Here is a 12312-nt window from a genome sequence, read left to right as displayed (position 1 = left end):
AGTCAAGGATTTTGAAGATAGGGGAGAAGAAAAGAGGAATAAAACTAATATTGGTGCTATGGGAAACCAAATGATCCAATAGTGATTTCAGCCACTCCTTGATATACTTTTACATATCCATAGTGAGTGGCCTTTACCACCTTCTTCCAAGGTGTGGTTTAACAAACAACTGAACTGATGTAATACCTTAGAGTTGCAAGGGGGAGGATCTCACTTCCTCCCGCCCTCTTCTGAGGTCGTCTCCTTGCCCTCGTGCCTGCTCTGGTGTTCAGTGGCTCCCGACTGAGTCAGCTCAGCTCAACCCACTAACCTACAGAAAACTATCCAGTCTTAGGTTAGCGAGTCAAATTTTGACTCACTAAGAGCTCTGAAAAATACCAAAGCCCCGAGAAGATAAATGGTGGAGGCTGTGCCTGAAGACGGGGGTAGGAGGAGGGAATGGGATTTTCTGTTTTCAGCGATGCTGAGCAGCTACGTGGACATTATCCCAAAAGACCACTCTGCTGCCAGAACACCATAAAATACAGCTCTGTAGCCTGCAACACCTTGGTATGAGGATTTCTAACTGACTCAGCTTCCAGTCCTAAAATTAACCTATGGCATTACCCTTAATAAGGAAAAAGACGCATTTTCACTTTGTGTTGTAATTAGAGATTTACTGGGTCAAAGAAGGCGGCTTAGGTTTGGTTTTACTTACACCAAAGCGCTTGTCTTCGAGCACAGTAATATGTAATAGTTAATCTAACTGTAAAATCTGAAGTGGAGAGACAGCACTTGTAATTCTACCACCAGGTAGTTAGGTGATGTCAGCACACTCACACCCTTGGTTAATCTAGCCTCATTTACCCTATAATAACATAACAGTGCCTTGCCTTCACCCCATTTTTTCAGTGGCACAGGTAGCTCGCTCTGTATATATTGCATTAAAAGCTTTTTGTGTGTGTGTGTGTGTGTGTGTGTGTGTGTGATGACAAACCTGCTGACACGCGGGAGAGTGACAGGGCACTTTTCTTCTACGTAGCTTCAACAGGTAAACTCCCAGAATGTAAATATTTCAAGATGAGATATATAGGGTAGGTATACAGACAAGATTTTTTTTCTTTCTAGATTAAATAGAAATAAATTGGAGGTACACTGAGCTACCAGATACATTTGAAAATCCCAGTCTGGACATTAAACAATCATTTGTAATGCTGACCCCAGGATAAACAGCAAATATTTTGTGTTCTTTAGCAAATATTTGCAGAGTTACACACAGATGAGTTAGGTAATCAAAGAAACTGGAATCGGGTAGCATGACTCAAAATGGATGCAAAACTCTCTGATACAGCTCTAACTAAACACTCTTGTACAATGCTTCTTGTAGTCAGATTCTTCTGGAACGGCACTGGTGATCCACCTGGTGTGTTTGCCTGTCCTGTCATCGGTGCTTCCCAGTGGCTTGGGAACCTTTGGGGTCTCCAGCTGTGGCTGTTGAAACAGGGAACCCAGACAACAAGTGCATGTGAACCCTGAGGGGTCGGCAGCTGGCCAGGGACCGGCTTTTGAGTATTTGCTGCTTTATGTTCAAACATTATGAATTTTGTCTGCCGATTTCTAGAGACAAATGTACCTCAAGCCATAAACAGGGGGTAAAAAGAGAGAAAGGAAGAGAATTATAGTAACATTTTTTTTTAAATGGGGGAAGCCCTTTAAAATAACTCCATTAAAAACTAAACATCTGGTGACACTAGTATGCAGAAAAGCAGACTTCAAAGGCCTGCTGCTTATAGAAGCCCTTGCTGTTGCCTTTTTTAAACCGTATATCCAGATTTTTATTCTGGCTCTCGCTGCATTTGGAGTGAGTGAAATGATCTGAGAAAAGAAGGTTTCTTTGTGTATTTTTTTTTTAACTGGCAAGACGTTAGCTCAGGGATTATTATGGGGAAAAAAAAAGTTTGGAAATTACAATGAATATTGCAGATATTATAGGAAAGTTTTGAAAAACATGCTGGAATTTGCATCCAGCTCTGAACACAACAATTTTTATTTCTTGTGGGTTCAGTATCAAATTATTTCCGTGAGGTTTCCAGAAGTGGATGGAGCATTTCAGGCATGGTTTCACTAAAGAGAGACAGGTCTAGCTGCACAAGGATCTGTGATTTTGTTTACTTCTGCCTGTTTGCTAACCTCCAACTTCAGTGAGTCATGGTATTTTTAACTACCATGCTACCCATTCCATAGGCTTTAACACACTCCTCCGCTTAATTATTAACAAAGTCCGAAGGTATCCACCCCTCTCCCACACAGATCTTCCAGCTAAACACAGCTCCGAAACCTCTTCTTATTTAAAATTAGTCTTTACGGTTTGGATAAATACAGTGTTAGTAGCTGATGCTTTTGTGTTGCTGAAACGACGTCCTTCCCCAGTTCTCCAAGCTCAAGCAGCTTTCAGTGTTACGGCTCCTGCTGTTGCTTACATTCCTCATGTCCAAACAACCAGGACTTTGCTCCTCATGATCCAGTTGAAAATCACCTCCTTTTCCACGATTCTGTATAGCCGCCTTTTAACTAAAATAAGCCCTTTACTCCCTTTCCTTATCGCTCAGATCACTCGCTACTGTCATCTTCTCTGTTTCTTTGGTCAGGTTTGACTGTGGTTTGATGCCAGGCTGATTTCAGAGGTAATGCAGATGGAAGGAATTCAGCCCAGCGCTCCTTCATCACAGCACGCCACCTCTCCAGGACGTGGGGGTTGTGCCGTGAATTAGATCAGGAAATCATTTTTATTTCCTGCTGCTCTTTTGTTATTATCTTTCAGTGAAACAGGTCTCCTGATCTGGTTCACAGCACAGCCCTGCAAAGAGCTGGAGTTGGGAAAATTGAGGAGTGGTGTAGTATTGCACGAGGACAAAAGGGTGGAACTGGGTGTTGGGATGTTTTGAGGCCACAGAATCAGAAAACTGGCATTTCTGCTACCGGCATGTGATGAGCCTTCCCTCAATTTCTAGCAAGTAACAAGCTTGTTAATATGTCTTATAGCACAGTAAATCTGCATGTGTTTTCAGCTCTCATCTGTCCTCCCTCTTCTGTTTACTTTCTTATTTAATGTCTCATTTGCAAATTATTTTATCAAACACTTTAAACAACTTTAGAAGTACAGTATTGCTTTTAAAAAGTCTTATCTAGGACTTAGTTATGAGCAGTTCCTATTCACACAGCAAAGCTGACCCGTGCAAAGAGTAGTGAGAAATACTTGAACGAGAACATGGACAGTTGAAGTGTGAAGGAAAAACTGGTACCTGCAAAGCATCAGCCCAACTACATGTGTGTTGCTTTTGTTTAAAAATCAGACTTGTAGATATGCAATGATTGAGCAAAGAGCCCAGAAATGAAATACATGATTGTTCTACATACAAGGCAGTTCTAGCATATGCTCAGTGTATCAGTTGTGAATGCTGGAAAGGACTGGGTGTAGCACAGTGAGTGTTAGTCATGGCCTGGAAACCAAGTAGGAAAACAATTTAAGCTGAATAGTGACTCAGCTAATTGTTTTGACTAAGTCTCAGATTTACACACCCTAGAACCCAAACTCAGAGTTTTTACTTGACGGTGTAAGACAAATACTTGCCCTTATCCAGGGGAGGTGGAAATCTTAGGGGCTTTAAGAACTGCATTTGCAGTAGTACAAGCAAACAGGAAAAGAAACTGCTTGCATGAAGGATCTTGGAGGACTGCAAAACTGTGATTAGAGGAAAACGAGCTGGAGTGGATACAGAGTACCAGTGGCGCCCGGTGCGTATCCTACCTGCTCGCCACGTGCTACCACTCTGAAAGCAGCACGCAACCTGTACTTTCCCTTTAATTGCCTCAGTAAAATAAAACAAAACAGCTTAACTTTACACTCACCTTCAAAAGCCACTGGACTTTGCACCAAAACAAATACATACACACATGATTCACACTGACTCTCCTTGAGTGCTCTGGCAATAACACAACTTTGAAAATCACTGCATCTGCTGGCTAAATAAATGTGTTTACACCTTTGGTGCATGAAGAACTTGGTCTGGAGTGTACATACTTAGTATGGAGCCAAACCTAAGTTCCAACTTCAGTTTTACTTTCTGCACTTGGACTGAATTATTTACAAATAGATGAAATCATGGCAAGCTGACATTTACATGGTAATGCCTTCTTGAAATCTGCATAAAACATGAGCAAAGGCGCAAAAACTACTGAAGGTTAGATTAAGGCTACAACTAAAGCCAGAGAAGGATAAGTATTGATGAAAGTATGCTGGGAGAATTTACCAGTTACAGTGTAAGCTAATCTAGGCATGCAAAGGAATATATACATGCATATAGGAGGACACGTTTAAAAGAAAAGCAAGCAGAAGTTGCTAATAATTACATTAGGAAACACGATCCACCATACGTTCTTTCTTGCCTCTCTGCGTCAGAGCGGGGTGCAGAGTTGACGTAAATAGTAAAGAGACTTGAGAGGGACAGTAAAAGATAGCTTTAACTGGAGAGGGGGAAGAATGAAGGCCAAAAGAGATGTTGCAATAGTCAGCTAATGAGTAAGATATGAATCACAGTTATGGCGGTGATGACAGGGAGAGGTTTTAAAGATGTCGCCCAAGAAGAGAATCTCAGTGAAACAGAGAAAACACCAAATGTGAAACTGAGATTGGGGAAAAACGGGCAACAAAGACTTCATTGAGACAGCAGAGCAAAAGTAGGAAGAAGTGAGAAGCCTGGATAAGATAAGAAACTCTTTCTTTGAAATAGGAAACTTTCAAACGGCATTCAGTTCAAAGGACTGGAAATACACGGATCAATAAATTAAAATGCGTTAAGCAATTAAATTAAGAATTGATTAAGTTAAGAGTACATCTATTTCCAAGGATAATAGGGAAAAACTTCCATACTGGAGGAAACTGTTATCCCTTCAGTCGCCTGTCATGGCAAGTACCATGTGCATCAAAGGAAGGAAGGAGCAAAAGGCCCCAGTAACAGAATAACAAAACTCCTCCCTAGTTCAAGATACCAAGCAGTGATTTGTTTTCTAAAACCATGTAATTTTATTATACTAAGTCTAACTGATTTTTTAGCAGTTCTCAGAGACCGAAACCCCATAAATAAATCTGCTAAATCCTGCTGAATCTAGTAACGCAGTGTCCAGTACAAAAAGAAGTGTATAGAAAAGGAATCTTACGCTAGAGGAAGAAACAATTCAGATAAGAAGGTAAGGGGTATTTGGGAAAGAAAAGCACAGTTGAGTTTTAAGAGTAATTGCTTGTTCCCATAAACTGTTTTCAAGTTGATAGTTTCCCCTATGGTTCCTCCACATCCCGCGGAAGGCTCAGCTGTGGGCTCCCCCCAGAAAAAACCTGTTTTCTCCCTCACCTTCAGTTCAGCCTTAATGTGTGCATCCTGCATTATCATAAGAAAGGTGCTTTCTCACTGCTAATAGTTTTTCTTTAAAGAGTTTTTTTTATTAGAATGGAGAAGTGAAACAGACTGACAGTAATAATGATGGGGCAGGGCGAGAGAACTGTCACATTAAAAAAAATGTTAGTTCAACAATTCTCAACATTGCTGCCAATCATATAGCTACCCATAGTGATGATGAGGGCACCAGCATAAAAAGAGTATTGGTTATTAGAGAAATTCTAAACATTTTGGGTTAAGAAGGGTTAATTGATAACTTTAAAGCACCATCATCTTACATGCAACTGTTCTTAGTCTTTTTGACACAGGAGGAGACATATGGACATCTGGAATGTTTGATCTTGACACTCTGACAAATAATGAATTATTTCACCTGTAAGTAAAAAGTAATGAGCAAAGTAACTTTCAAATATGGATAGAAATTACCCGAATGACTGAGTCCATACCTTCCATTGATGGAATGGCATGGTAAGTATCTCTAATGAAAATTTAAATATAAGTAACAACTTTAATTGCTTTTTTTGTTGGGGAATATAATCTCATCTTGATTTTTTTAAAAAAAATACCCAATGTCTAAATAGTTTGTGGAACATTAGACTTGTGAAAACCTGTAACTTGCATCCTGGTTCCATCCAAAACCGGTCATATTAAAATGAGGCAGATGAGCCTCACATGATTTATCTTAATATGTTTTCATTTATTACCTTTAGTCTTAGACCTTTGTTCTAATCCAGGAGAGAGACCTGCATCTAAAAACAACTAACCCTCAAAACCAACCTGCCCCTAAACCCAACAACAAAGCAAAGTAGCGCAGACGTTTCCATAACAAAACTGCTCTGCTGGGACAGAGCTTTGTAATGAAAGGTCAGGACAGAGAAATCTCACAGGTCTCCTCTGTTTCACCAGTTTGCTTGGTTGTTGTTGTTTTAAGGGGGTTGATTTGGTGCGATAGAACTACTCTTTTAACGATAATTTGCATACTGTATATGCACATAACCCACATATTAACTTCAGTAAATCAGATGGAACCATCTCCTGTTCATTATCACATGGGACTTTTGGCTTCAACTTCTTTTGACCAGGCACAAATGGGCAGGATTCAGCATGCACAAAATTATACACAATGAGCCTTAAATTACACTCAAATAGTTTTCTATACTTCTGTTAGTGACCTCTGTTCATAAAACTTGCTGTCTTGTGTTGGTCCAGCCACTTCTTTTAAGACGACTTAATTCGGTAATATTAAAATAATTTTCATTTAGTACATGTTAGTTCAGTAAAACTTCAGTAGTCACACAGAGAGAAACAGAACCATACATATGCTATTTCAGCTTATAAAAAGCTGGCTACAATGCTTGAGCTCTGCTGTTCCTATTCAAATAAATACCTAAATGGGAATTTAGGTATTTTACTTATATCAACTTTGTCAGGAAAGTCTTTCATGATGACCCAGCAAAACCGAGGCACGTTGTCTGTTAAAATCTCTATCATCAGATCAGCAAGAGAAACCACAGCAAATATTTGAGCACGGGGTCAGCCCACTTCCTGCATTTCACCCGTAGTTGGAGGAGGTGGCGAAGGCGCTGCCAATTTTTGCCAGTGTAGTCCGTTTCCCAGACTTCTGAATGAGTCTGTGATGACTTGGATCTGCTCATGTACTTCCACAGAATTGTTACGAGAGACTCCGTATCTGGCCTTTAAATAACTGGAAAGGCATTTTTGTTTTGCAAATGAAAACATTTTGTGACAGAAATACTGCGCATGACCGTAGAGACCTCTGACAAAGCCAGCTGGCTACTGGAAAGATGGAAAATCAACAACTGCACTAGTCTGGCAGCTTGTTTCACAACTGTCGAGCTGTTAGGCAATAGTAATATGGTTATTGCATATTAATAGAATATAACACTAATTAAAGCCTATTCCACCTAAAAGCCTAGTAAATAATCTAATTTCTGATTTCTAAAAGCCTGCACATTTAAATACTAATGGCTGTTTATGATATTTCCTATGTTATTAAGATTTGAACTGCGACACAAATTTACGCAATCCAAGTCAGTAATCTACACTTTAAAAGTGCTTTCAGTACAAAAGGAATCAGTACGATCTCTTGGGTAAATATTTTAAATGCAGGATACATTCTCCTCCCTCACTACAGATGCCTTCTGCAACACCAGCCATTTTTACGGATAAAATGAATGCAACTTCTTTAGAAGAAAATACTTCCAAAATAGCGATTAAGAGAGCTCTTCTCCATGTCTGGGATAAGACAGTGCTTTTTGCTGACAACGCTGGAGGCAGAGGTTGCTACGAGTTTGGTTATCAGCGAGTGTGGGATGGGGAGCCCGCAACTCATTTTAAATTCCAGTAAATATTTTGCTTTTTTACTGCCTTTGGGACAGCGTTAGTGTGTGAGCCAGGTCAAGATGTGTGAAACCTCTATTTGTCCCTCAGAAAAGCTAGCTGAGCTCCACAGTAGGATAGAGCCTATGCAGCCTGGCATGCCTCTCACTGGCAACAGCGAAGCCCTGATGTGGTGAATCCCTCAAAACATGTGAATTCCCAGGGAAAAAGCCTGGAACCATACCAAGATCTTACTTTTGAGAATTGTACTGCAGCGCTTGTACAATGTCACCTCAGGGACCAGCGATACAAGTACGCACGCAAACAGACTTCCTCAATCCAGTCTGGAAGTTCAATATGGAAACTCAAACACAAGAGTCCTCGCTCTCCACAGCTTCCTTGACCAGCAGGAGGGAAACCAGTTTTAAGAGCTGGTCACACACCCAAAGAAAAGCAATATATCTTTGTAGCGGCAGAAAAGCTTGTGCTGTTTGGGTATATTTCAGGGGAAAAAGAAAAGAAAACCAAACTGAAAATCTCGTCTGCTCAGATAACATCTTGTATGGAAATAGTCCCTGATCCTTGTTATCAGCTGAGCTCTGTGGGGAAATATGTAGGTGTTAATATTGGGAATTAACTTTCTAAATCAGCTGATTCTTGCAGCACTGGGTGTTGGCCTGGCTTGGGACGGACCTCGGAGCTGCACTACGGATTGAGAAGTCGGGCTGCGACCGGAACCGGCTTCAAATAGTCTGAAAAAGCCTTAAATTACGTGAATGTGAGGACTTTTGCTAGCTTGTTTTCTGCTGTTAATACTGCCTTTTATTGGTTCACACTGAGGCATGCTTTCTGGTGTTTTTTCAAGCGTCTTCTGTTACTGTTGTTCCTGCGTTGAGTGCGCCGGTGTCCAGGTCCACGCACTTAACCCAAAGCCTGAGAAATACAAAAGGAGTTAAATACAGCGCTCGCTGCCGTAGGGCCCGAGCCTCCAGGCCAGCGCTCTCCTTCCCTCCCTTCTGGGCCTGTGTTTCTGTTTTCTGAACTGCCACAAACTCTGTTTCCATCGAGTAAAAATAAGCAGAAGCTGCACATGTGTTTGTGCTTGGTCCGTGTAAAATAACATCTGAAATAGGTCGTGGTGGTTTCTCTTCCTGGCACCCGTGTTATTGACTACTCAGGTCAGTAATAAAGTGCTTTTTTATGTGTGTGTTTTTTTCTTCCCAAGCTGAATGAGGACATGAAAGTGAAAATGCAATTATATTATTAAAAAAAGACAGGGTTTTTGGTTTGGTTTTTTTTTTTTTTTTGTACAGCGATGACCACAATCATGAGGATCATCTAATATACGTGAAGCGGTCAAAGAGCAGAAATCAAGGCGGGGGGGTGGAAGCCGATCCCCTTTTAAAACCACTGTATTTATGCTTCTGGTTACCTTTTTCAAGATTTAAGAGCCTCCGGAAGCCAAAGTCCGTTACAAAGCCCCGTTCCGCGGTTTGCCAGCTTTTTACTCAGGATTTCGAGTTTTGCTTTGGAGACGTGACCCGCAGTAACTTTCTGAACACGAGAAAGCCTTCCCTCAGCCGGCCGCACTCAAGGAGAAGTCCCTGCCCCACAGCCCTCCTCCTCCTCCTCCACCGCGCCTCCCCTCAGGGCCGCTCGTCCCCCAACACTCGCCGCAGCCCCGTCCGGGCCGGGTGGGAGGCGAACGCAGACTTTGCCCCCCCGCCAGCAGCCCGGCGGAGCTGTGTTCGCCCTTGACGGAAAATCTCGGCGCCTCAGTCTTTCCTCCCCCCCCGCCCACGCGCCAGGGCTCCCTCCGCGGACGAGGAGGCGGGGAGGGGATGAAGGGGGGGTGATGAGGCAGGGAGCGCGCGCGCCCCCGCACTGCGCCCGGCCCGCGGAGGACTCTCCCCGCCCAGCCAATCACGCGCGGCCGTGGCGGGAGGTGTGTGCCACGACCTCACTTCCGGTACCTGTCACCCTGCCGCCCCGCGTCAGTCAGGCGCAGGACGGGGGTATTTCAACCCTCCTACCTACACCCGCCCTTCCCTCCTCCTCCTCCCCGCTACACCCTGCCGGGCTGACAGCGGCTGTTGCCCGTGGCCGAGGCTGGCGGCGAGAGGGTTGCGAGCGGGCCGGCAGTAATGCACGGTATTGCCTGAGGGGCGCCCCCCCCGCCCCCTGCGCTGCCTGTACCCCGGCTGAGGGGGGGCACGGCGGGGTGACGCCCCGCCTTGCTAACACGGGAGCGGTTTTGCTAATGACCTGTCCTTTTTTTAACCCTCCTTCCCCTCTCTTTTCGTTGTTGTGGTTGTTTTTGTTTTTTTTTTCCTCATTTAATTATTTATTTATCTCGTCGCCGCCTTTTGAAGCCCTCCGCGGAACTCCGGCGGTGGTAAAGGCGAAGAGAAGGAGTTAGCGGGCCCGGGGAGATGCTTTAGCTGTTCCTTCTCCTGCTGCTGCTGCTGCTCTGGGGCTTCTCGCCAGCTGCCCGCCGTGCGGGACCCGCCCCGGGTCCGAGGGGCTAAAGGACGAGCGAGAGCCGGCTCCGGTGGAGGCCGGTGTTTGTAGGTAAAGAGCGGCCTTGGGAACTTTGTGGGGAGACTTCAGGGTGCTGGGGAGGGGGGTGGTGGGTGGGGAACAGAGGAAAAGACAATATCCTGTCATATAAGGTGGTGGTTTGCAGCTGTCATGCATCTTACTTGCAGCACGTTTGAGTTGTCTGTAACCTGGTTTGAGAAATTAATTCGGGTGCTTGGCAGAAAATATGTGCTTGGAGGTTACCTTTACTGGTTTGGCTCGGGCAGGCAGGTTGTGCTTTTACCAGTCGGTTGGTCAGAGAAGAGTCCTGTATCCTTGGAGTGAGGAGTTGGGTCAGTGAAACACACACACACACACCCCCGCCCTGTATTTGTGGTTGTGATTTCATGAGAAAAACATGGTCTTGATTATCCCCATGGGGCTGTCCATTTGCTTTCTGAAAAGTGAGTGAAGAAGATAGCATTCAAAAAGTAGTGGAAAGGAGCACTAAAAGGTATTGCCTTGTATTCATATTAAGATTAGCCCAGCCCCACTGACATGAGTAGCTGTTCTTAAGCTCTCTTGATAGAAGGAGTATGAGTACAGGATTCGTCAGACAGGATTATCTGGAATAATGATGTTTGGCACTTTGGTGGCATTTGGATGGCTTAGTAGTGCTGCACAAGTAAAGTCACGTAAGTTTTGTTGAGAAGGAAGGTTTTACTCAAACTGTGTGTGTATTGTGAAACATGTGCAGACTTACTGGCATCTAATACTGATTATGGGGTTGAAAATTAACGCCGTCTTTGCAGGTAGCAAAACTGATAAGCTATTAAAAGTGTTTCCTATATAAATTCTGAATCACTGACTTGATGTTGAGTATACCTGGTCTCATGCTGAAACTGATGGCAGTTGTGGTTCATGTGATGTGGTCACAAGTCTGCTCCAGGCTAAACCACTATCATAACCTTTGTTATTTGGCAAGAGCTAAGCAGACATGGGGTCTTAGTTACTTTTAGTGGCAACTTTGGGGATTCAAGTAGTGCAGTGTCGCGCTTCAGAAGGATGAGAGCGTGCGCAGACCTTATCAGAGGATTGTAGAACTGTGTAGCCAGCATGCTCCCTTTCTTTTCCCATGTTTGGAAGGAATACTTGCCATAGTCCAAAAAAGAGTTCTTATCAGTCTGCTGATGCCTTGTATTGACTGTCATCCTCTACGGTCAGGTGGCATAGGGAGTTTTGACTACCTATTACAAACTCGTATGTCCTGAAAACCTTGTGGTTTTCTCACTTGCTCTTCAGTGGTTCTTTAATGTCTTCATTTTCTATCCATATCCCTCAATAATGTAGTTTTCTTAAAGGGCATTATGAATTTTAGACCATGGAGAAGGGGTTGTGATTTTGTATCATTATGCTTTTAATATTTTATGTGTTGAGTGTTATAAAAATAGTAGAGAAGATAATGTCCTACAGGAGAGTGGGATACATGGCCTAGGTTATTCATCTTGTTCTAGAAAATAGATTACAGTGCTCACTGCTGACCCAAAGTGCTCAAAGAAGGCAATGTAAAATTTCTTAGTGTTTTTTCAGAAGAAGCTCTTACTTCAAAATTGCAAATAGTGCCATTTTTCTCTTTGCTTTAGCTTACCTACTGAGATTTGAATTCTGAGTTCTGTTTCTCTTGCACGTGGCATATTTGTTGCAAGGGGAAAAAAGAACACCATGCTTGTCTCGGAAAATAAATGAAGTTGAATTCATATTTAATAAAAGTACAAACATATTTTCTTACAGCATTTTGGAATTTTAACATTTTTAATTTAATCTGACTGTTTTTGCAAAATCTCTCTGAATCTTTGTTTGGTTTTTAGTTGAGTGGACAGAGGAGTCAATCAAACCATTGTTTATTTTCATAGCTATGTAGGCTTTTTTTTTTTAACAGGGCTTATAAAGTATATGAAAGTAAAATCTCTACCTTTGGGGCGTGCGTGGTACTTAAAAGGCCAATTGCAAAGACATCTTG

The 12312-nt window shown here is 42.9% G+C and overlaps 1 protein-coding gene across 4 annotated transcripts in view; it reads left to right on the top strand.

Annotated features, from left to right (window-relative positions):
- Nucleotides 1-9791: 9791 nt before the first annotated feature.
- Nucleotides 9792-12312, top strand: part of PPARA (peroxisome proliferator activated receptor alpha) — a 43625-nt gene continuing 41104 nt past the window's right edge. For 2 of the 4 annotated variants that reach the window (XM_074872104.1, XM_074872102.1), the window contains exons 1-2: nt 9792-9923; nt 10145-10343. The gene's annotated coding sequence lies outside the window, so the exon portion shown is untranslated. Of the gene's footprint in view, nt 10344-12312 lie in introns of all 4 variants that reach the window. The other 2 variants (XM_074872103.1, XM_074872101.1) reach the window with 1 other exon arrangement.

The sequence above is a fragment of the Strix uralensis genome, chromosome 5 (genome assembly GCF_047716275.1).
Source record: "Strix uralensis isolate ZFMK-TIS-50842 chromosome 5, bStrUra1, whole genome shotgun sequence".
NCBI classification, from domain to species: Eukaryota; Metazoa; Chordata; class Aves; order Strigiformes; family Strigidae; genus Strix; species Strix uralensis.
Note: the sequence above shows the minus strand (reverse complement) of the source record. Positions and strands in the feature narration are given on the sequence as shown.